Source organism: Anser anser (assembly GCF_964211835.1).
Source record: "Anser anser genome assembly, chromosome: 4".
Lineage (NCBI taxonomy): Eukaryota > Metazoa > Chordata > Aves > Anseriformes > Anatidae > Anser > Anser anser.
Genome location: NC_139724.1, coordinates 731,901 through 756,146, shown reverse-complemented (window position 1 = coordinate 756,146; position 24,246 = coordinate 731,901).

The window sequence follows — 24,246 nt, the reverse complement described above, 5'->3', positions numbered from 1 at the left end:
GAGCTGCTCTGCATAGCTGTGTCCTCCTTCAGCTCACCTGTTGGTGACAGACCCACATCAGGGTCCTCATTTACAAACAGAGAGCAGACTTGTGCAGTCTGTTAGTACTAATGCAGTTTCATTGCACCCTAAGGGATTTGGGGGTTTGGACCAGTTTCTCCAGCACACACGCTCTCTCTCATAAGGGCACTGACACCTCAGCAGCTTCGTTTATGCACTCACTCCTATATATCCATCGTTTATTTAAAAAAAAAAACAACAAATGAGACCTCCAGGGTGATGGAGTTGGCTTCTCTTCTCTGTGAGCGTTCCTGTTGCTGCAGTTCCCTTCTTGTGTCAGCTGGTGGCTGCTGACCTCTTCTCCAGCCCAAAGCACTGCCTGCTCCTGAGAGCTCAGCAGCGGTCTCCCGGGACGTGCACTAAGGACAGGGACGGGATGCTTTGATCACTCGTTACCTTTTTCCAGTTCTGGTTATGAAAGCTGACACTGCGATCTTTCTGTAGGCCAAATACCCAGAGACTTGCAGGGGGAAGGAGAAGGAACAGGCATAAAAATTAAATTTTGAGATCTCTCCTGCTGTTTTCACATAATTCCTCTTGGTAGTTTGAAGTGCAAATCAGGTCTAAAGCGTGGGAAGCTTTCCTGGCTGCCATTAACGTCCTCTTCTTTGCAGTTGATCTGTGAGCAAGTTAAACTGCTCAGAGTCAACAAGGTAAGTACTTGTAACAGTGTTCAAACCGATCTTCATCCCAAACCAGGGAGAGTTCAGATCAAAATCCAAAGCTAAGCAAATTGCTGAGCAGTGTCAGCAATTGTGTAGGTTCCTTTCAAGGTGTCAAGCGGGATCATTATACCATATGTATAAGCAAGGGAACCATTTTCTCCATGTGACAAGACAAAGATTTTTGTTCAGAAGCATGGATCATACATGCTGAGAAAGCAAGTAGTCCATTTTATGAATCTTGGGATGTTTCCCGGTAGCTTTTGTTTGTTGTTTCGTGTGTTCTTTGTGCTTTCTCTAATTGCAATAAAGAACTCCATAGGATCCTTTTTTTTCTAGTTAATCAACAGGTTTGTTAGAAGGGGATGCTGTGGTGACAGATCTTGTTGAATAAGAGCAGGTGGTTTTCACCTTCATCTGTCGTCAGCCTGTGTTTCTGCCTGGTTTGTAATGAGAGGTGTGAAAAAGGCACACTTTTCCCACAGGGCAAACACATGTTTGGGTGAATGCTTGGGTTTAATGGGCAGATAATTAATTAGCTGTAAAGAGCCCATTTCTCTAAACATAGCAAGGTGGTAATTTTCACTTGAATAAGTGCTAACAGGAGAACTTCTCTTTAAAAGAAAAAAAAATCTGCTAAGGAATTTAGGACCCGGAGTCTGTTTCAGAGCCAAAAGGATTCTTCCTCTTACCATTTGTAGGTACTTTTATCCGTCTCTTTGTGCATGTCTTTGGAGAGATGGGGGAGAGGTCTGATCTGGGAGCAGGGAGCTCAACGGTGGGAGCAGGCCTGGGCTGTGGGAGCACTGGGTGCCCGCTCACCATGTTTGCCAGACTTGCGGCTGGCACCAGCGGCTCTTGATCTCTTTGCCCGAGGCAAAAGAACCTGCGGAAGCGGTGGCCAGGTGTCACCAGGTGATCCTGTAGCCCTGGGGAGAGGGAAGCAGAACCGGCTGCAGGAGCTGGAGAAGGACCTGTGTGGGCTGGGTGCCTGGTGCTGCGGGAGCCTGACTGCCTCCAGCAGCACAAACGAAGACCTCAGAGATGCGCGCGGGTGCAGGGGCTGCTCCTCATGCAACGTGGCTCCCTTCCATCATGCGCAAGGGAAGGGGGAAGACACAGACATCTGGAGACTTTCCAGTTGGGAGGGCTCGCCCTCCTGAGCCTGAGTGGAAGCGGTGCCTTCCATGCACAGCCTGCCTCTGCACAGCAGGTCTGTTTTACACGAACAATGCCACTGTTAGCAGCAGTTTTGAGAGCACCTCTCCTTCCTGCATCCCACCTGCTAGCCACTTGTCTTGGGGTTGTGTGGCAGGGGGAAGAGAGGAGCGAGGGTGCCTCGTGAGGGACGCAGTGCCAGGGCTGGGGGGTGTTCACCGAGCCCTGTCTGGAGCAGCAGCAGCCTGTGTGGCACTGAAACGTCCTGAACTTGCGGCGAGGGATCTCTCTGTGGATTAAGTACTTCAAAGGGACAGCCTGCCAGCTCTTGGAACAGTATGGAGCAACGAGGGAGAGCCTGAGCTGCGCACTCACAGGAAGAGAGCAGGCTTGGCTCAGCCTGGGTGTGAAGCAGTGTAATTCCATTGGCTGTGGGGAGCTCACCGTAGCTGACACCATGGAGGAATTTAGTCTAGTGTATCTAACAGTCTTATTTAGCCTGAATAATTCTTTTGTCCTGTTTCTGCATCCTGACTGTAGCAATAGGTACCAGAACGTGTGTTGGTTTTGGTTTCAACGAGGAGAGTTTTACTGAGCTGGTCTAAGGGACCCTTGTTAAACTTGCACTTCTGAACTGAAGGGAAAGTTTCTTCAGCTTTCCAAAAAACTCTGGTTTTGGGCAGACCTCAGGGCTGGAAAATCTCAGCCTGAGAGGTGAAACTTACGGAAAATTACAAGCAACAGATGACAAGGAATTATAATAGAAAACCTTTGCCAAGGCTGAAAATAACCATTAGTATCCTGATTGCTGTATTGAACAGTTTAAAGGAAACATTTTTAAGAAAAATCATAAAATACACTTTGCAATTCATCAAAGGAGCTTAATGCTCCAGAATATTGGAGAAAACCCTGCCTTGTGCAGTACATGTTAGTTAAGTCAACGCTATCCCTAGACCCAGTGTTTGTGTGGCTATCAGTATTGGCCGGTTTTAGAAGAAATGTTGAATGTTCAGATTGGTACTGTCACTTCCCTGGTGGAGCCGTGGCAGAGTGCGAGGGAGCGTGAAACCAGCTCACATGTGAAGGGGGAGCAGGAAGAAGGTGACTGAGATGTGCTGTGCAGGGGGCTTAGCAGCACAGATAGCCTGGTGCTGGGGGCTGTGGCTGGACACCTCCAGGCAGCAGTTGGCTTCTTCGGAGCAAGCAGTAGAAAGCCCAGTACCTTTTAGGGACCAAGATTTGCCAGATCTGAATTATTCACTAGGTAGTTCTTACTATGCCTTCTTCCTCCAAGGCATTGCTTAGTTTATGATTTTGACCATTAGAGCATGGATGTAACTTCAAATACCTTCCTCAGGTGGCAGTACGTAGTTCTTGAGAAATGTGATGGACAGGTAGGCATTAGAAGGAATTGGAATACATTTGAAAGACAAAGTAGATCTTGCTGGTAAAGCTATCCAGCATATTTTTGGTTTCTCTCTGTAGTTTAGGTGGACGGGATTGTTCTTTTGCCAGTATAAATATATAAATTCTAAAAGAGATGTCAAGGACTGCTTAACATAGAGACAAAAATAAGTTTCACACATACGCTGTTATAACGGCCCTATGTTTTTGCGTTCTACTTATTTATGCATTCGCATTCAGTTTATTTATGAGATCTTTGCCCAGAAACGTTCCCCAGTTAGCTTTATATGGTTCTGTGTGGTAACTAATATATCACTGTGATATTCTATCTGTTATTATTTCTTCAGCACTTTCACCTACGAGCCCCAGGCTAAGATCAGAGTCTCGTTTGGATCAAAAGATCAAAGTCCCTTTTGCAGGAGGGGCCACACATATTGCCATGACAGTGTCGGAGGCTTTCTGTCTAAACAGGGAAACCGGGCCTGTGTGTGCAAATGGCGGAGTGCTGGCTCTCGCCATCCACCCAGCAACAGGTAGGACATGGAGCAGAGTCAGAAGCTGGGCTCTGACTGCCAGTGGTCCCTTTCCCTCTCCTGCCTCTTCTTGGTGCCAGGGCACCTCCCTGGTACTTCGTGTGTGGATTCAGAAGGCACGCTGTGGTTGAGATTCACTTGCTGTGTTGGGGCAGCGCAAATCATCTGCCCAAGGCTGCAGAATGAGGTGCAGTAATTACGCCTGTCATTTTTTTTGCTGAGTAAATGAAAGAAAGGAATAGCATCTTCCAGATTGAACGCTAAGAATACCCTGACTTGGTCTCTTTTCCGTGATATTTTCTACACCAGCAAGCACCTTCTGGGAGTGGTGAGAGCTGAAGTCTGCAACCCTCTGCAGTAGGCTGGGGGTGCAGGGGATGGCTGCTCCCCTGACCTGTGGCTGTGGCAGCACGGAAGATGTTTGAAGGGCAACTGTGGTCCAGGTGGAGAGCCAATAATGTGGGGGTGATGAGTACAGACCTGTACGGAGAAGGGAGGAAAGGTGGGCCTAGCACTGGTGTGGTTATGGTTTCTGAATCCAAGGCTAAATTGAAAATAAATAAACCTGTAAAGTGTATGGGAATAGAAGGAGCATCTTGATTCAGCATTGCAGATTGCGAGCAAGTGATTCTGGCAGGCTAAGGTAATGTTTTAACTATTATGATGATGGTGTTATTGCGGTGTACTCTGACAGTACAGAGAAGACTACCTTTTATTGGAATGTTAATGTGTTAATTATTATAAATTATGTTGCTCCAAACTGCTGTCCAATGAAAACAGTCCTCATAAGCAGCATGGCATTCATGCTGTCAGATGCTCATTCTTTCTGTTCAGTGGCAGGAAGGCACCAGCTTAACTGTAAATAATAAAGTGAGCTAAAAAATACTCTGCTGAAGGAAAAAAAAAAAAAAAGTAAGCAAAATGGTTGAGAACCCACTTCTACACTTTCCTTACCATAGAGACTGAGACAAATTTACAACATCCAGAAAATATTAGAGGAAATACATACAATAAACCATCCAGTCTGGATAGCAGTGCTGGGAAGGAAACTGTTCCATGTAGAGTTGTAGTAAAATATTTCCCTTCCCGTCTTCCTACTTGGAGAAGGAGACTTCTGTGTCAGGGGAAAAAGAAACCACAATCTGCAATATTTGGATAAGGAAAACAAAACATGGCTATACATGGCAGATACATCATGGGAGAATCAGAGACAGATTCCACAGTCCTGCTGGAAGTGTGGGATAGAGCTTTCCCTAACTCCAGCACAGTTAGAATGATGTAAGACCAGTGTCAGACCTGAATCTTCCCAGAGGTTCACATCGCGGCTGGTAATTGGTGTTATGACCATGTTGTTCCAGTCCTCAGCCCCCTTTCTAACTGCTCCGCAACGATTAACAGTTTTTCCAGGCAGCCAGACTTCACGCTGTGCTAGGTGAATATGCGATTGTGTGTTTGTGGCTAAGATCTGTCCCTGCCTGTGTCTGTGGACGTGGGAGACGCGGTGACAGGGCCTATGAGAGGTTGGTTTTACGTATTTTTGAAGGTATGATATACAGTAATGGACTAGGATGTACCTTTCAATTGGCCAAGGCCTTATGGGCTTCACTCCAAAAAGGCTATACAGCTATGAGCGTGTTTGCATTTTTCTCCGTGCTGAAGGGCACAAGAGAGAGAAAGTAAAAATATTTCTGCCAAAATGGTTCTTGTCTTGCAAGAAGAATTTGGAGCTAAGTCTTTTCTTAAATGCTATTCAAATACTCAGAGTAAACATTCTGCTTAAGCTTCCTTGGTTATTCCACCAGACAAAATAATCTCTGCCTTATTACTTAATATCATATTTCAGTGCAGATGTAACTTTATTTTTATCACTGTGATGAAGTATGTTTTACGAAACTTTATATCAGCTTCCCAGAAATGCATGTTTCAATATACCAGACAAGCATAAGCAATGAGCTCCTATGTAGAAAAGTGTCCATTTTATACTTAATTGGATATACACACTATCTGCTTGGTATGAGTTTAATATCTATGTCATGCATCCTACCAAACAATTCAAGCATATACAGGGAAAGAGTTGGATGGTAACAGAAACAATCTAAAGCCTTTGAGTGGAGAAGGGCCTGACAGAGAGGCAGGTAGGAAGTAAGAGCTTTGATTATGCTCTTCACAGTTGTTTGACATGGTAAACTCTCCGACTGTAATTACAAAAGGACATTTTTGCAGCTCACTGGTGATAGTACAAGTATATCAGTTAGCTGCTCCACCTGACAGCAAGAAAAGGGGCTCATTTTATTGGAGGCTAAAAACACAAAAGCTCTAGATTTCTGTAACTCTGGAGACAGGAAAAGCCAAATGCAGTGTATTTGGCGGTGTGGGTCTAACTGACAAACAGCTATAAAACTGAGGGCCACGCAAGGCTGTTGCACTTTTTCCAGCAATTTGGTATCAAAGGTGCCCAGCTACATGCAGTCCGATGGTTTTCCAAACTGTCAGCAGTGGACAGTCTCCCTGGAAGCTGAAAGTCAAACTGTGTTACTTCCAGCTTGCACATCAGCAGCAATGAAGATTGGATTGTTAGAAGTTACAGTGTGATCTGTTAGTCTGTCCACAGACATCAGAGAGTATTGTTGCGGTCCCCCAACATTTAACAGCTTGGACTTTTTTTTTCATTTGCTTTTGTTACTGCTGTTGAAGTGTTTCGTCTTTGGACTTGTTGGCGTCCTTTTGAGCTTGGACATAGCAAGCCATTTTCTCTAGGGAAAATAATAGCAGAGGAAAGCGAGCTTTCTGGTTTTACCTCTCTTCAGGGAACAAGAAATTCAGAGCAGGACAGCTGTCATCAGCACCGAAACCCAGCAAGTGGCAGGAGGTTCTCGTACCCGCATCATTTCCTCATCAGGGTCATCTTGAATACATGGTTTCATCCAAATTGAAAAAATACAAAAATAATTCATATAAGGTGGTATTTTCTTTTGCTGTTGTTGTTTTGTTTTGTTTTGATATAGTTCCCAAAGGAGTGGCAATCAAGGCCTTTCTGGATTTTTTTTTTAATTGCTGATAGGACAGAGCAAAATCTGCAAATGCTAGATGCAAATTGGTCCCCTGGGCTGGCCCACCCTCAGCACGTTGGCTGTGCAGCTGCAGGAAAACTCTGATGCTGGGCGAGGAGCTGGCATAGTTCAGCTGCTTGCAATTCACCCCCTTGATTTTAAAGGCAGGCATTTGCCCATGTTCTCTAAATTACTTGGGATCATTTACAGTTGTAAAAATACGTCATTACAAAAGCTTTGTCGTTCACCTTTAGGGCCGAAAACGTTCAGCTCTGACAATGTTATCTGGAGGGAACAGCAGCTCCAATCATTTCAAACATGCTTGCAATATAACATGGCTTTGGGCAAAGCTTGCTGACACCAATGCTCCAAAAGAAAGGGATGAAAATGAAGTGACCATTACAATGAGAAATGTGAGACAGATGACATGCAATTTTGCTTGAATGACTGAATTTAAATAACAGAAAATCGTGCCGCCTGTCCTTTTTTTTTCTAGCTCTCTTGAGGTGGCCTTTCCATAGCAGTGAATTATTCCTGGGCTTTGGCATAAAGCAGCGTGTGGCCCCGAAGTCTGTAGAGAGCTTTGTCCAGATGGAGCAAAAGACTTCCGATACATCACCGTCTTGTGGAAGCCTCTTGCACCACGTCAGCTGCTGTGGCATATACAGCAGCCTTGCCAGAGGTCACAGGCAGATGTCAGAGGCATTTAGCAGCAGGCAGTGTACACCACAGAAACTTCTTCAAATTTCACAGATGAAGATAGAGAGTTGGTGTTGTGCAAAACCAGAAAATGAATCAGATGAGACAGGTGCCCAGTCAAATGATGACAAAGTAACTGAACTGCTGCCAAGTGAAAGGCAGCCCTGGATTCCCTTGATGGGTTTCTGTGCTTTCAGGAGCCTCACAGCAGCCCTGAATTCAGTCACCTGGCTGGAGCAGTTCAGCATCTACGTCGACAGACAGTTAGGAAGGTTTACATCTCTGGAAAGCAGATGACCCGGGATGACTTTCTCAGAAAGGCAGCTCTCCTTCCCAAGCCAAATCTGCTGTACAGTCTCCAGCACATCCTGTTACATAAACTCAGCACAAAGTGTTGGAGAAATTTTGCAGCAAGTACCAGAGGAAGGTATGCTGAATAATGTGAATCTTTTTTTTTTTTTTTATATCCCACCAGCGTTAAATCAGGTGGGTTCTGCCATGGATTGCTTTAGTGCTCATCATTTAATTAGAAACAATCATGCTCTCACTGCATAAATTCTAAGCTTCGTTCAGAGTATTTATTTTAGCATGGGTTCTACATCGTGCTTTTAAAGGCAAATCAGCATCGGTCTTAATTTCTGATGTATGAATTATTTGCTAGGATTACCATCAGATGAATGAGAGTCAGTTTTTCCAGTGTGTGGTTTTTAAGCAGGGTGTTTTTTTCACAAGATTTGTTTTGTGCAGGATGGAAGACCTGCTTCGAAGTAAGTGTGACCTGTGTGCATCTGGCAGTCTATACAGGGCCTTAGCCAGAGCCATTAAAATCACTGGGTGGATTTCCTCTGACCTGTGATGGAGAATGTTTTCATCCTATGCCAAATGTGTTGACCTCCTGCCCCACAGTATATGCCAGAGTTTGTGTGAATCTTCTGTATGTTACAGAGATGATACTAGAAAGAAAGCCTTGCCAGACTGCAGCTGCGTGGTTTGCGGAGGGTCCATGTTTAATAGTGTAGCACCTCAAATAGCGTATGTTTTTTAGGAAAGTTTGTGGGGGCCTTCTCTGCCTGACCCAAACGATCTGAGACTGAGCACCAGCTCTCCAGGTAGGTTTCTGTTCATATAAATGGATGCATCTGTAGGAAAAGGCAGGTAGCTCTAAATTCTCACAGTACTGCGCTCAGAGTATATAGAATGTTTGCTACAAAATGACTTCCATTTAAATTTTACTAACTGACTGTATAAAAAGCAGACAACTACAGCTTGGAGAAGTTACTGATTGCTATGGGTACCTTCAGTCATATCGTATCTTTCCCTACCAGGGAGGTTTTAATGAGTGAACCTGTTCCCACCAAGCCCACCATTTTAAATCAGAACAGGGTCAGATTTGGGGGATTTACTGGTTGGATTTCAGGATACTTAACATAGAATGGATGGATTTCCTAAACACCTAGCACATATTTCACCAGGGGGTGCCTGTTATTTAAAAAAAAAAAAAAAAAAAATCTGAGCAACCAAAAGCTCTTGCTATTGAAGCTAGCAGCCACTCAGGGATTTTGGGATCCCTGCTTCCCTATTTATAGCTGCTTTATACTGCAGAGCTCTGTTGACCTGCCCCGGTCCAGCCTGTGCCTGACATGCATGTAGTACGGTGCACGGTAGGTGGAGCGTCCGCATCGGCCGTGCCCTTGGCGGCCAGGTAGGAGACAGCAGGTGGCGATCCTCAGGTGCCTTCGTTGTCCGTACTGGCACGGGGAAGCAGCCGGGCTGGCCTCGGGCAAGATCCCCGTGCCAAGAGGGAGCCAGCACGCACCGGGGAGCCGCGGGGGTGCTGTGCCACCAGGGAGTCCGGCCCGGGCAGCAGCTGACCTGGCGTGCAGGATTCGCTGCCCAGGGGAGAGGAGAAGCTCAGCGATAAGGTCCTTCTGTGCTGCTTCAGCACTGTCCGGCCCAGAGCTTCTGCAGCCTTGTGAAGCCAAGCCCTTCGGTGCAAGTTACCGTGCGTGTGTGCTGTATGGTAATGGCCATGTCAGTGACGCTGGTAGCGCTCGGTTGTCCCCCGAGCTGAAGGTACGAGTCCTGAAGAGACAAAAAGCTCCGAGTGCAAATGCAGCTGTGATAAAACCACCTTCGAAACAGAGTGATGCAGCTACTGGCACCAGTACAGATTTGCAGGACTAGATGATGGTGTAATTGGATGCCTTTCTTGCCTTATTCACTCACATGTATATAATTTTATTTTATGTACCCACACCTTATAACCCTTGACTTCATGTCTGCCTCTGAAAATTACAAGTCTGTCACTTTCTCAGAGCTTTCCAACCTTCTCCTCTTCTGTTCATTATTGACATTTTTGCCTCTATTAAATGCACACAGCTTTCCTTAAAGACATGGTACTGTTGTAGGGATGTTTTGTGTTAAGGTGCAGCCCGTTGTCTTTCTATTGCAGAAAAATATTTGTCGCCATCACTCATACTTGCTAAAAACATTAATGAGGTTTTGTTTTTCTTACTCCCTCCCCATGTTGTGTCCTCAGGTGAATCCAAAGGCTACCTGTAAACCCTCTCTCTTGAATCCTGACATAAGCCCCTGCTCACTAGACTACCCTTTGTAGTTTGTTTTTGTATTTAATCTGTTTGGACATCCCTAAAAGTGGAGTGACTTTGAGGCTGCAGTAAAGTGCAGATCAGTTCAAGTGATCTTTGTATAAAAGTGACGAGTTTCTTCTGCTGCTGGCCTGACTAACTGCATCCAAGAAGTGCTGGGAAAGCCATTCATCTGCTTTTTATTTTCCTGAAATATTGAGGTCATCCCGTGTCTATCTTTTGCTGCACTGAAACAAACATACATCTGCTCCTATACAGGTGCATATGGCAAAAAGAGAGCTGGGCCCTTGCCTGCCATAAGCTGCAGCAAGCCCTGTACCAAGTTCTCATCCAGGTTCTATTTTCCTTGGTCGTGGGACCTGAGAACAATCAGACAGATGTTAGGGATGGAGGCCTCGTAGTCTTACAGTGGTAGCAGGGAACTGATCATGTTTGTTGTTGGGCTTCCCTATCGTGAGTGGTAGGGCATACCTTCCCTGCTGCACTGAGTGAAGCTGGGGCTCTGTCAGCGAGGTGCTCTAAGCTGGCACTAATAAATCAGTTTGCTTTGCAGGGTGGTGAGAGGCAGCAGTTGTGAGACTGGTTATGAAATGTCATGGGTCTTGTCTGCTTATGGCTACTGCAGATCCACTGATACTTTTAAAAGGGTACATACTAACTCTGATCTGCTGTCGTGATCAGATAAACCCAGTTCATTTATTCTGAGCACTGAAATAGCAGTTGCATTTTCATCTGGTTACACCATTTGGTCTCTTTGAGTGATCTCCCTGAAATACTTTAGTGCTATCAAAAATCACTCTGTACCTTTCTACTCACAAAGTAGTAGTGAGGAAAACTAAGGGAGCCCAGTTTTGCTCAGAGTGAAAGAGGATGCCAAAGTTGTTTCACAGTGAATGGTACTGTAATTTTCTAAGGGCTACTCCGTATCTCCATATTTACCTGGATGTGTGCATATACAGAGTCATCTGCCTTACAGAGTCATCTGCCTCCCTAAGAGATCACTCATCTTGAGTAGGATTCACTTTGTTTTACTTGCTGTCAATTGAGTACATCACAGAGGGAGAAGAGCAAGGCACAGCATTGCTGACAGCCTTATATTACAGTTGGCTTTTCAGTCTCCCTTAATATCTTAAATACTAAGATAGGAAAGTATAAATATATGTTGTGTTGTTTTGTTTTGTTTTGTTTTAAAGGTCTGTTTGCTGCTACCAAGACAATCAAAATGAAGTGGAAACGATTTAGTAATGGATGACAATATTACTGTGGAGCAACTGTATTAAATCCTTCTGGTAATAGTAATAACTATTTGACACATCAGAGTGCATACTGCACAAGGACTTACAGATGGTCATTCACAGTCATCTGATCTGTCTACCTCGGACGGCCTCCCTGTGAACAAACACATCACCTTTTTTGCTCTGTTTTGAAGAAAATGCTAGCAGAAGGGTTTACAGGCGGGAAAGTTTGCAGTAACACAATTTACAGAGGTACTCATAAAAAAAAAAAAGACTTTTGTACTTGTTAAATACTTTGCATGGGTTTTGGCTCTGCTTCAGAAAAGCACCTGTGTTTTTGCTTGATTTCTTGATTTTACGCTTACCTTTGCCACATCAACTTCGGATCTCCATCAAGAAAATGAAAGCTTTGCCACGGGTCTTCTTGAGAGCAGGTATGGTTTGTGCAATACGTGCCATGCAGATGACACTCTGATCCCCACTTTGTTGGCTTCTGCGAGTAGCTGAGGTGCCACATGCCGAGGAGCCAGCCACAGGCAAGGGGCATCCCTGAGGGATGTGCGTGGCCCCTGGGTGCTCCTCAGCTCCCCCGGCCGTAGCTGGCAGGAGCAGAGGCCTCGGGGGAGGCCGTGCTGCAGTGCTGCGCTGCAGTGTTCCTGTGTTCATCGATGCGCCCAGAAGGAGATCGGGAGGCTTACTGGCAAGTGCGTCGTTAATGCTATTAAATGTTACTTAGGCCCACAGCAAGCTGCATGTTCAACAGTTTAAGCTGTAATTGCTGGCTGATGCAGAAATAAGACTGGATGTATGTAAATCCTGTTGAATGCTAATGTAATTTACCTCCTTGGATGGATTAGCAGCCTCTGCAATTAGCGGTGTGTGCAGCTAGTCATGTTATGGAGAATCCATCGCACAGGGCTGTAGGGTACATTCAGATTTGTGTATACAACATTGCCTCTCTTTCTTTCTTTCTTTCTTTATTTTCATCCAGGGGGACATTGTTGGGTAACACAGAGCCAGTGCTGTGCCCTTTGTGGAGGGTGGGGGAATGTGTGACCCACCTCCTGTCATCTTCAGCCTTTCTTCCTTCTTTCACGCATTTTTTGCCTCCCCTGCTGTTTCCCTGTGACATGTTAATGTTTTTTGGGGTGGTGGAGGGAGAGAAAACTCGCTGCTGTAGCTAAAGCAGTTATCCCCAGCTCATGCAATTGGAAGATATTGTATCAGCATATATTTTCATGCATGTGCATACTGTTTGTGTTCATCTATCTGTTTAAAACAAGAGTCAGAGACAGCGAGATGTATAGACATACAAAGTCCAAACAGATTTCCTTCCCCTGCATCCATAAGGTCTACTCTTGCAACAAGCATGTGAATGGTGGGTGATTTAGGTCCTAGGGTGCTGCGCAAAATAAGTGCAGGTGCACTGCAACTGCATAAAAAGTCATCAGTTTGATTTTTTAAATACATTTGGGAACAAAGGTGCAAATCCCCCTCTCTCTGTTTTGTTTTGAAGTTCTAAAATTAGGATCCTTTGTTCCTCAATGCATAAGCAATCACTGTGGGCTTTTCCATGGCTTGGCACACACGATTTCTAGTACCTGAGGGTCTGTGACAGTCATATCGTCCCTGGTTGTGCATCTCATAGATCCCTTTAGAGGCTTCCTGTTTCCAAATTATTTTCTGCACAATTTTAAAAGCAATGCACTAATAATGACTTTCCCAGCATATTTGGAGGCATTTAAGAAAGGAAGTGCTAGTGGCGTTTCGTGCAGGTAAATTTCCTACAGACATGTGAAGCCCTCAGACTTTGCGTATACAAGCTGCTAGTCTGTGAAGGCGTAGTTACAGCATGGTTATTTTAGACCGAGCCGTCCCTGCAGGTAGGCGCATGATGGAGGCGTGACTTAATACAGGGGGCTTGGACTTAGTACGGGATGCTCGAGGTGTTGTGTGGGGACACAGTCAGTACTGCCCAGTGCCCCCTTCTTCAGAAAACTTCTTTATTGCAGTGAGTGCTCCTTGTTTGCACCCAGTCCAGACCAGCTCTTGTAGTAGTTTTGTGTCATTTCAGTGGTTTCCAAAAGAGGAGGAAGAGACTAATAGCCACACTCCATACTGTCTATCTGTTTTCTGAGGCCACAACACACCACCTTATGCTCCCCTTTTTATTGCTTCCTTTCTTTTCAGAAATGGAGGCAACACACGGGCACCAACAGAGTTAGAATGGCGTGGGCAGCGCTGTCATGGTGGTTTGCCAGGAGTATAAATAAAATCCTCAGTTAAGCGAAGGCAGGAACATCTTTGTTGTTAGCTGGGACTTCACTTGATATTTCTAAATGGTGCTGAAGAAAAGACACACAAGTTGAATACAGTAAAAATAACATGATTGCTTCATGTAGGAGGGAAAAAATGTTTTCTCTAATTTTTGCTAAAGCTGTAGTAAAATGTTGATTTCCGTGCCTTATTTCTGCTGCTTCTGCTCACAACTTGAACACGAATGTGTGATTCGCAGATAGCAGTCTATCTGCAGCACCATTTAATCGTACTTTTTTCCCCACTGGCTGCACTGAGGTCAGTTTTGAAAGCAGCTATTGGAAGCATTCACCTAGATGTCTATTTCTTCAAAAATCCCAGGGAATATTCAAATCTGCTTGCATGCCTGTCCGCACAGTTTTCCGAACTTCCCCTCGGAGCAGGGCTGCAGTATCAGCTTTGCCATGGATGGCACGGCAGCTCGTCTGCGTGTGGCGCCCTGCCCAAGCAGGACAGACGGGGGGATGAACAGTCAAGCCGTGGAGGTGCATCTGTGGAAAGGAGAGTTTTCATTCTTCGTGGTGGAAAGACAATTTTATCCTTGCTGTGAGGGGATATCACTCCCCCCTTGTTTTAAAGTTCTTTAAAGGGCTGCTCTCCTTTCACTCGCACGCTGCCTTCAGAAATGTAAATCTCACCATTGTGCCCCATTATTTGGGGAAAGGGGGAGGGCATTGTTCGCTGAAGGATTTTATGTTACTAAGAACTGTTAGCTAAGAAATGTGGTGTGCATTTTTTCCTGCTCTAGTGTTAGCCAAAATTGAAGAAGGAGGTCTTTATTGTAATGGTTATTTAAATAACATTTCTGTGCTTCTCGGCCATCCCTTTTAAAGACATTGTAATAGCAACCCTGCTCCAGCCATCTGACAGCTCACCTTGTCACGTATATGGCTGTAACACAAATGTCCCGGGTAGGCAGGGAGGATCTTGGCTTGTTGGACCTGGGTGTTCCCTGGCTGGGAGCCCTCCCTTTACGTCTTGGGGGAAGGGGATTTTCTGGCCCAGCCCTGAATAAACTGGTGGGGATTATCAGAGGTGGTCGGGCCGCTTTAGGAGTCCTCCCCCCTCCCACTGGCAGCGCTGCCCAAAAAGCCGCCAAGTAAACGTCTTTGGGCTGGATTGCTTTCCTGGTGGTTTGTCTTGGAAAACTTTGTTCCGTGTTGTCTTATCTCAGATGTGGTCAAGCCAAACTTTAAGGAACTTTTAGGTGGCTGCAGCTTCTGTTGTTGTAATTTTGGTTAGTTTATACTCAACTTCTAAAGCAAACCTTCCCTCCAAGAACAAAGAGCGTCGGCAAACCCCTGTATGTCAGGTCTCCATGGCATCTCTCGGGAAAGCGCAGAGGCAGAATTCAGCTCGGCAGATTTTATCTGCCCTGACGCCAGACGTATGAGGACAAACGATCCCAGCATATTTCGAAGGGGACGTGTAGATGATTGCATCTGTCACCTGTGAAATGCTGGTTCAGCCATGGAACTGGACAACAGCCTAGTCCAGATCCAGACAGCTCAGTAAAGCCCACAGCTCTGATTTGCAGCAGTACTTTCAGAGAGTCGCGTGCATGTCAGTCCACCTGCTCAGAGTCGTGCTCATCCTCACCTGTGGTCTGAGGGAGTCCTGTGGTCTCAGAAAGAAGAGCAGCTCCTTCCAGCCCTCGCTGTCTCCTCCTCCTGCTAGCCAGAAGGCAAGTAGCTACTGCCCCTAGCACACCGATGCATTCTTTGGCTCCCAAAGATGTTTTAAACCACTTGGTGTCCTGAATTAGGCTAGGATTAAGACCACACAGTTTTTCCTGGCTAGTTCTTCAAATTGTCTCTTCAGGATTCAACACCAGCATTAAGATCCTGATGACTGACAGGGAAGGGCTTTGTATTGTCCCCTGTGAGAGAGCAAGGCCTCGTCGCTGAGACTGTGGGTGTGAAAATGAATTTCCAAAAGGGTCCCGCATCTCCTCTGACAAGTGGGAACAGCCTGAGCTATACGCCCATGCAAGCCTGGGAGGTTTTCCTCACATTTCAAGTTCAAGCAGTATTAGGAGGCAAAAGGGAAATAGATTTCAGTGCCTCTCAGAGAGACGTGATTTAATTTCTCTGAAACACATTGCATGCCAAAACCCAACCTGTCGAGCAGCTCACAGCAGCTCCTGTGCCCAGCTGTATGGGAGCTCTGTGCTGTATGTATCTGCATGGGTGGAGACAGGAAAACATCTGTAGCAGTAAAGAGCATACCTGGGAATGCACAGAAAGGAGAGCAGCATTAACAAAGACAGAGGATGCTGTCTCCTTACCTGACTCACAGGATATGGGGACCCGTGTTTCTGCTTACGGGGTGACAGTTACCATGGATTCTGGGCTGTGCGACTTCAGAGCCAGAATGGAACAAAGCAGCCTGGCTGCCTCTGCAAAGCTGGCCTTGTGCAAGACCTGTGTACATCATCTGCAGCTGTCCTGCTGGAGGAGGCTTCTGCTATCTTCTTATCTAATCCCTGCCCACGTCCCGCTGCATCCTGGGGTGTCTCTCTTCCTCACCTAAAAGTCTGCTGGTTGCCTTCACCCCAGGCAGCAAACAACGGTTACTTAAAGCCTTTCACAGTAGCTGGCACGGGGTGTAGGGCTGTTGGGGTGGCAGCTCTTGGGGCCAATAACGTCCTACAGGAAGCAGGGATAACAGCCCGGAGAAGCAGTAGCTGCTTTGGCCAGCAGCACACACCGGAGAGGAGGGGGTGAGTGCTGCTGCAGTCCTCGTGGGCTCACCATCCCACCTCCAGGCTGTGCAAGGGGAGCGCGCTGGAGTTAATGGAATCATCCTGCCTGCACTTTTGTCAGTCTGTGCCAGAGGTCTTCTGCTGTCCCTGCTGGCTGCTGTCAAAGCCCAGGCCTTGGGGGGCCTGTGCTACACAAGGAGTTTGGAGAAATTCGAGCTGCCAGTCCTCCACTGGAAAGGCACTGGGTCAGCAGAGCCTGGACCTGGAGGTGTCACTTAAGCTTTTTAATTAATTTCTTTGCAGCTAGTTTGGCTGGTAATGCCTTTGGGTTGTTTTGTGGTGGTGGTGCGGATGGTGATGATGATTTTTTAATGAGCCGATATGCTCGTTACTCACTGGTCCAGCCTGTAAGGCTATTGCTTTCATTCATTCAGAAGCTAAAAGTTTTTTCAGGAGGGCTTGGCAAACATTCCTTAGCCAAGGATCCAAGGGCATCATCCTCTCTCAGCTGCACAGCTTCTCGTTAATATTTGAAAAGATTTAGTGTAAAATTTAGGGTGTGAGTATAGTATTTTATGCAGTTATTTCTAAATTCATGGATTCCTAGTTTTTCAGGGCAGAAGGGACTATTATGCACACCTTCTCTGACCCCCTGCATAATGTAGGCCACATTTGTTTAAAGATTCAATTTGCTTTCCTGAACAAACTTGTATATATTATATATAGTTTCATACAGGGGAGTAGCTAGTGAAAAGGTTGAAACCCATAAATATTATATCATACCACCTGGTGCTCTGGAGCTGGCTCCTCACTCACAATGAAAAGCAGCTCGAAAGACAGGGAGATACAGTGATATGACTATTGCAGAGAGCAAATGAATGGCTCCATGTTAGGGAGAAGTTTCTAGGAGCATGGTTTCAGTTTAAGTTATATGTTTTTCCTTTGGAAAACAAATGTTCTTTCACTCCACGTAACCTTTATTTTAGAAACAGAGAAGCAAGAAAGGGGGAGAGAGGTTTCTATAGCGGAGCATGGTGTATGTGAATAACTCTGTAATGACAAGCTATCTTGAACTGACAAGGGGAATGCCCCTACTGAAGGTCTCAATTTACAGCAAACATGCAGCACACGAAAGGTAGCCTCATAGTTACACAACTGTATTTGGTATATTACAGTGTAATGATTCATGCGAATAGTAGGAAAATGTATTTGGTATTTACTGACATCCCATCAAGTGATTGAAGATGGGTTGAATGGCTCAAGAGAGATGTTTCTGTCTCTGCACCTCTGTTTGCAACAAAGATAAAAAGGAGAGGAGGTAGGAGTCTCAGGCTGAGCAGCCACCTCTGTGACACTGGCCCAGGCTTTGATGGTCATCCTTTCACTCAGCCTATTGCTCATGCTGGAGCCTGCAGAAGTGTTTTACAGCTGAGTGCAGACCCACATCATAAAAACTGCAGGTTCTGTCTGTATGATTAACATTGGCTGTTATAAATAATCCAAATGCTGCTCTCTAATCTGATGCAAGAATAAATACGTTGGGTGTGAGTGATGGGAGCTAGGGGGAGGAGCGGGGAGGGGACAAGGAGAGGTTTTTGGTGGGCTCAGTCTTCTGAGCAGACCAACTTTTGAGGAAGTATTTTTTTCACCCCACAGATGTGCATGTACCAGAAGATTGCCCCTGGTCTGCAAGCTGTATGTTACTGCAGTGCTCTGTGGGCTGCCTGGGACGGGAGAGCAGGAGAGCTTCTCCCAGCAAACAATGGCACAGGTGCTCTGGTGGCCCAGGAGAATTTCTGCTAACCGGGCATCCAAATGTGAATTAACAAGGGGAAGCCCTTCTGGTCCCCACAGATAGCAAATCCAGCAGTAGAGCTGAGCAAATCATGAAGTATTATTTACCAGCTTCATGCACATTTTGCCCTGCTCGTTTGCCTTCTGGGTGTCTTGCAAGGCTATAGTCGGCCTCCTCACATGCCATCTTTCACTAGTGAAGGCAAGATAGCTAAAGGTGAGTCTGTCACTGGTATAAACACGTATGTGCTTCGGTGCAGAGATATGACTGCTTCTGTAGAAGCAAATCAGCCCTCAGAAAATGAGCAAACTGTTCTGCGTCACAATAAATACAGCAAGGTAGAAAAAGTCATGGTATTGGGAAAAAAAGGTAAGTGAAACAAAATGCATCTCTGTAATGTGCAAAGGTGTTCTCATTTACAGAGCTAGAGATTTTAATTTGATTAATCATTTCACTGTTCCACTTCATGATGATGTAACTGAGTTTTCATCAATATGGGTCTTTTGCTGTTGAAACACCCATCATTGGGTTTTAGGAGATGTTATGATCTTTTTGTAATCATACAATCAGATTCTAATTGTTTCTGGTTGTATCAGCTGCTCTCATCTGGCTCTAAGGTCATACTGTTTTTCTTCAGGCTTTTCAATATATGCTAATAACATTTTCGTTACAACTGGGATATCATAGATATGATACAAGTACTGTAATAGACCTATATATTATTCTTGCATTTGTTGGTTTTAATTAAAGAATGTAAAGGGTGAAACTGCTGGCTCTATGGAAGAGATTTGGTGATAGAAGGATTATTTTTAGAAAAACAGAAATAATACCACAGCCAAACTCCATGAAAAAGTGGAAGAGAAACTAGGAGCCTCTCATAACAGTATGTTGCCATTTTTGCACGTGCCTGTTTGAATGGACTGCGGTGGTGCGCTTGTAAAGGATTGAGGAGTGCTTAAGTTCTTGTTTTTCTTTGAAACCCTATGAGCATCCGTTCAGAAAGCGATGAAAAGTCCCTTGTTCTCCAAGAAGCTGAAGGGTGGTCCACTCCTGAGCTTCTTGACTAGTAAGTTTTTTTTCCTCCTACAGAAGTTTTGCAGTGCTGTGACCTGCTGGCAGACAAGCCAACGGCAGGTGGATGGGTTAAAAGGCATGATCTGAGGCATGGTGCCTGGCCTGGAGGGTCAGATCAGGCATGTTTGCTGGGAGCAGAACAAAGTACCGTGCTCCTTTTTGTCATTGTGGGCATGTGTGTGCAGAAGATTAGCTCCTGGGTGGGACTGCCTTCTGTGACTGAAGGGACGGGCAGCTTTCTCATACCTGCTGCACAGGTGTTTGCACCCGGTGTTGCTGTCTGGGTCCCGTCAGTAGTCAGTGTACAGAAGGAATTGGGCTTTCCCAGATAAATTTCATCTGACCTATCTCAGATATCTTATTCTGTGAGGAAATAAACTTGATGCTTAGAAATTCCTACGCTGAACAGAAAGGCAACCTACAGTGATTAGCTCTCATTAGTACACCTAACTTGTAGTAATTTCAGATTTAAGCAAAAGAATCCTACCTCACCTGTCACTGTAGGGCTCCAGTTTCTTACAGAGCTGCTAGGTGCTGATCAGGTATATAAAACAATAATTACATCTCTATTTTTTGAAATAAAAAAAATCATACTTGTGTTTGTTTACAAATAAAGATCTTGCTTTGTGTGAAGGACGGGCTTACAGTATACAAAGAGTTAGTATGTTGGGTTCTGCCATAGCAGTGTTTGTTTTATCAGCGTTGTAACTCAGAGGGATCAGTGAGGGAGAAGAAAACATTGACAACTGACAGAAAAGGTTGGGTACCAACTGCTTCCGAGACGCTGCATCTGCTGTCCTGCTCTGCCATTTCCTACTGAATATCAGCACTTGGCTCTGCAGGCAAGAGATGTTTGTTCCCATATCTGAGGGAGACCTCTGCTCTGGCATGTAGAGGATGTGACCCTGCTCTTCAGGACACTCAGCCTCTCTGTTTGTATTTTATTTTGTTTTGTTTTGTTTTATTTTGTTTTATTTTATTTTGTTTTATTGCTTTTTATTGCTTTTTATTTTATTTCTATTTTATTTTATTTTATTTTAATTTAATTGTATTTATTTTTCGTTTCATTTTGGTTCAGAGACTTAGAGCTGAGATGAGTACTCAGCAAACCCAAGCTGCCAAGCTGTTCCCCTCTGGATTTAGGGACCCACACAGCTCAGCCAGCAACGAAAGTAACTTGCAGGCATAAGCTTTCAGATCAGTGACATGGCATTGATTGACAGCCTGTTGTCGGCCATCCATGCGCTCTCAATTTCTCTCTCCAGCATTGCAGGGAAATAGCCTTTCTGCTTATTCACTGAAGGTGAAATTCAGACAGTAAAAACAACCCATGGTCACCTTTAGGAACCACCCAAGGAAATGCAGCCAATATGATTCTTATTAGTAAACTATCAAGAGTTTTGGTGATCATTGTTATTATTTTTATATATTGTGTCAAATAGTTTGACAAATGTAAAGGAATGGAACTTTCATCTTTGAAGTGACATGCTTCCAGACCTGGAAATAGCAAAACAGGAAAGAACAGCACTTAGCTAAATTACAGTATTATTGTATAAGCTTTATCAAACAGCTATCGGTATGTCCAGAGCTGCATCTCCGACAGGCTGCAGCATATCCCTTGCTGCTTACCCTGGCCAGAGCCATACAGTGTTTTCTGTAAAACCCTTACATGAAGATTGTGTCTGCAAAAACTGGTGAAGGAGCTCGAGACTCTCCCAGACCTGTTCAGTTCTGTGGTGTGAATGCTTTCAGAGCACATTTGGGGGAGGAATTCTCCATAACTGTGGACCAGGCAGAGGAAGCTTAACTGAAGTTTTAGTAGATGCAGAGGAGGAGTCACATTTTTTTGAACTGATGGGGAAGGGAACAAAAAGGCAGCTCCTCCAAACACTCCCATAATAAACTGTGAGTTGGCCTTAACACAGACGCCGCATGTCAGATCCGTGTGCCCCCTCCTCAGCCCGCAGCTCTCTTGCCCGGGCTGGGTGCATGGGCAGTGCCCAGGTAATACTTCTCAGCCATCTGGGCTTCTTCTTTCCCTTCTTCTCAAGTCAGTTTAGCTCCAATGGCGTTTTTTTCCTGGTCTTTTTTCCCTCCTGACTGAAGGCAGTGGTCTATCTATTAATTTGTTGCTGTTTTCCTGAAGGAGTAGCATACAATGATAATTTGTTACTGCGGAGCCCATAATGACTTTTAATTGTGGCTCCTAATGTCACATGCTGTCATTTAAATCTCAACGTCTGTCACTTCCTCGTTCTTTACCAGGGAAAATACAGCTTTTTCCCCCTTCAAACATCTGCATTAGGACACAGTTTATGCCTGCCTCAGTTGAGCTAAGTGAGTAACAGAATGCCTGCTCCTCGAATTATTGGCTTCTCTGACTTAGCCAGAGTGGTAAAAAAAAGCATCATCTATTTGTTACTTTCAGTGGACACTCTGGATACAAAAGAAACATTCCAGATTTAAACAGACATTTTGGAGATAGCCCTTGTGGTTTTCTTTGTCTGAAGAAGCCCAGCCTTGTGGGTCTTGCTCTCTTATTTAAAATGAGACAAAATCATCTGAGCAATTGTTTTTATGTTTCCTTTCCTGAGCTAAGTGAGATCCTTTGCTGCACTAAAATCATTGGGGTGCTCCCTCCTCGTTGCACTGTCAGTGACTTTTATGATCGGAACACAGAGCGGAGAGACTTGTCCCGCCCCGCACACGTAGCGGGAGGCGGGTGGAGTTGGTGAGCGAATCCCAGCAGCAGTGCCTGCAGGACAGAACCAGCTGGAGCTGCAGGTAGCCACGGGGTTTCCCCTGGTCAGCAGCCCCAGGATCAAGGTGCGCGGAATGGAGCTAGCAAGCCTCACAGTCCAAGTCACCCTGGAGGAGACACACAAGATGCCACCAGGCAGAAGCTGAGGAGGCTGTGCAGGTACAGCAGAGGGAAACATCAGGAGTGACTGCTGGCACTGTGATGGCAGCTGATCTCACGGAGACATAAGGATGGTCGCTCCTTGGATGAGCTGAGACTTCTGAACCTGGAAACTGAAGTCTCCCAGCTTGAGCTGCCCTGTTGCTTCTCTTAGCTTGTCAGCAGCTGTTGCCTTGTAAGCCCGTACGTGATCCAGACACAGAAGGGAACACAAGCCCAAATGGCTGGCATAGCTGTGTGTGGTTAGTCATCTCTGCTGCAGAAATGCTCCTGAAGGAACATGCATGCGGAGGAAACTATGAATTTGTTCAGTATCCTCTGCTAAAAAGAGACAGTATCATTCTCCATTTAGCCTTTTTTTTTTTTCTTTTTGTAAAACTGAAGCTTAAACTTAAAACCAGATCTCAGTAGTAATGGTGGTCAAATGGAACAATGACCCAGCACATGCCTGAAAGGACACTGAGATTTTCTGAGGAGCAGATGGGGGCCGGGCACTCATCTCTGAGCTAGAGAGAATTGCAGTTCGGTCCATGCCTCTTCCGGGTCTGACTCCTCAAGCTTTCTTTAATGAGCTCGCTCTTGCTGTGTAGTGGAGATAGTCTACCTGAACGTTCAGATCTCCAGAAGTCTCTCCTGACATCAGTTCTATTTTGTTTTTATTTGTTTCTACATCTTGAGTCATTTGATCCTTCTTGCTTAAGTTGTACAATTATCATTGGCCAGTGTCAGCAGCCAAAGAACCGTTTGTACAAGCTGCTATCTGCTGTCACGTTTCTCGTATGTCTCGGTTACAGAAGAATGAATCCTTTTCCTTCACTGAGCTATCAAAAATGCTGTCTGTCCATGTATCATGTGGAGCAAAGTGACAAAGTCGTGCTTCTCATCTGACATCCTTAATGTGAGAGGACATCATCAGGCTTCATCCTCGTTGCATTCCCAGTGCAAGCTCACTGCTGCTTTCTGATGTGAAGCATTGGCATGCACTTTGGTTTGTTTAACAACACATTTGCTTTTTTTAACGGGTATGTAGATGGGAAAGGTCTGGAGTGATGTATTGTGTGCTGTGAGAAACTGTTTTCCCAGAAACCATGGTGGTTTCTGGGCTCTGATGGTCATGCAGACGCTTTTATAGGTAAATGGGTAGGAAGTGTGGGAGCTGACAGGGGCATGCGCTCTTCTGTAACCTGCAACCTTAATTCTTCCTCCCTTAAGCTGCATTTTCAAAGGTCCTAACAAGCTGACAGAGTCTTCTGAAAGCAGTTCATCCCACCCGCTCCCCCAGCTCTGTACCAGGCACAACACAGCGGGATCCTCCTGAGCTGCCAGGGCTTGCCCATAAAACAGTTCCAGCTCCTGCTGTTGGACATCTTCACCTGCCCCTGTGGGAGCTCCAATGCCTATGCCCCGCGTCTGGCAGTGGCAGCAAGGTAGAGAGTGTGCTAGCAGAGCAATGAGAGGAGCCCTTTCCTTTCCTTCCCAGTGCCTGCTGAGGCCATGCCCTGCCTAGGACAAGGCGGGGGAAGCTGCCTGCTGCCCCCACCAGCAAAACTGCGTGGGAAATGCTCTATTTCATGAAACCCCACCAACTTGGTGGGGGGAGACAGGTGGGGCTTGTGGGGAGTTGCAAGTCTTGCAGTTCTACCAAGACGTGAATTTAGAGGGTGTTGTCAGCGTGTGATTCCCCTGTGCTCTGTAGGCAGAATTAAGTGTTGCAGTTGATGTAGACCTGGTGCACGACACAGGATTGTGTGTGTGTCCTCACCCCCGGAGGCGCGGGTGCTCTGGTGGTGGTGACTGCAGCCAGCTGGCGGTGTAGAGCTACATGTTCTGAGGCCCTTGCAAGGAAAAACAGCGAGCCGCAGTCACAGCCCTGTCAGCACGGCTGTCTCCTTTAGCTCAAGCTGCTCGCTCTGGCAGCAGGGGAGATCTCTGCGTTTTCGAGGGGAGGAGGAACGCGCAAATTGGCAGCTGGGAAAGATGCCGTGGGTTAGCTTCTGTGATCTAAGATGCTCCAGCAGAGATCCCTG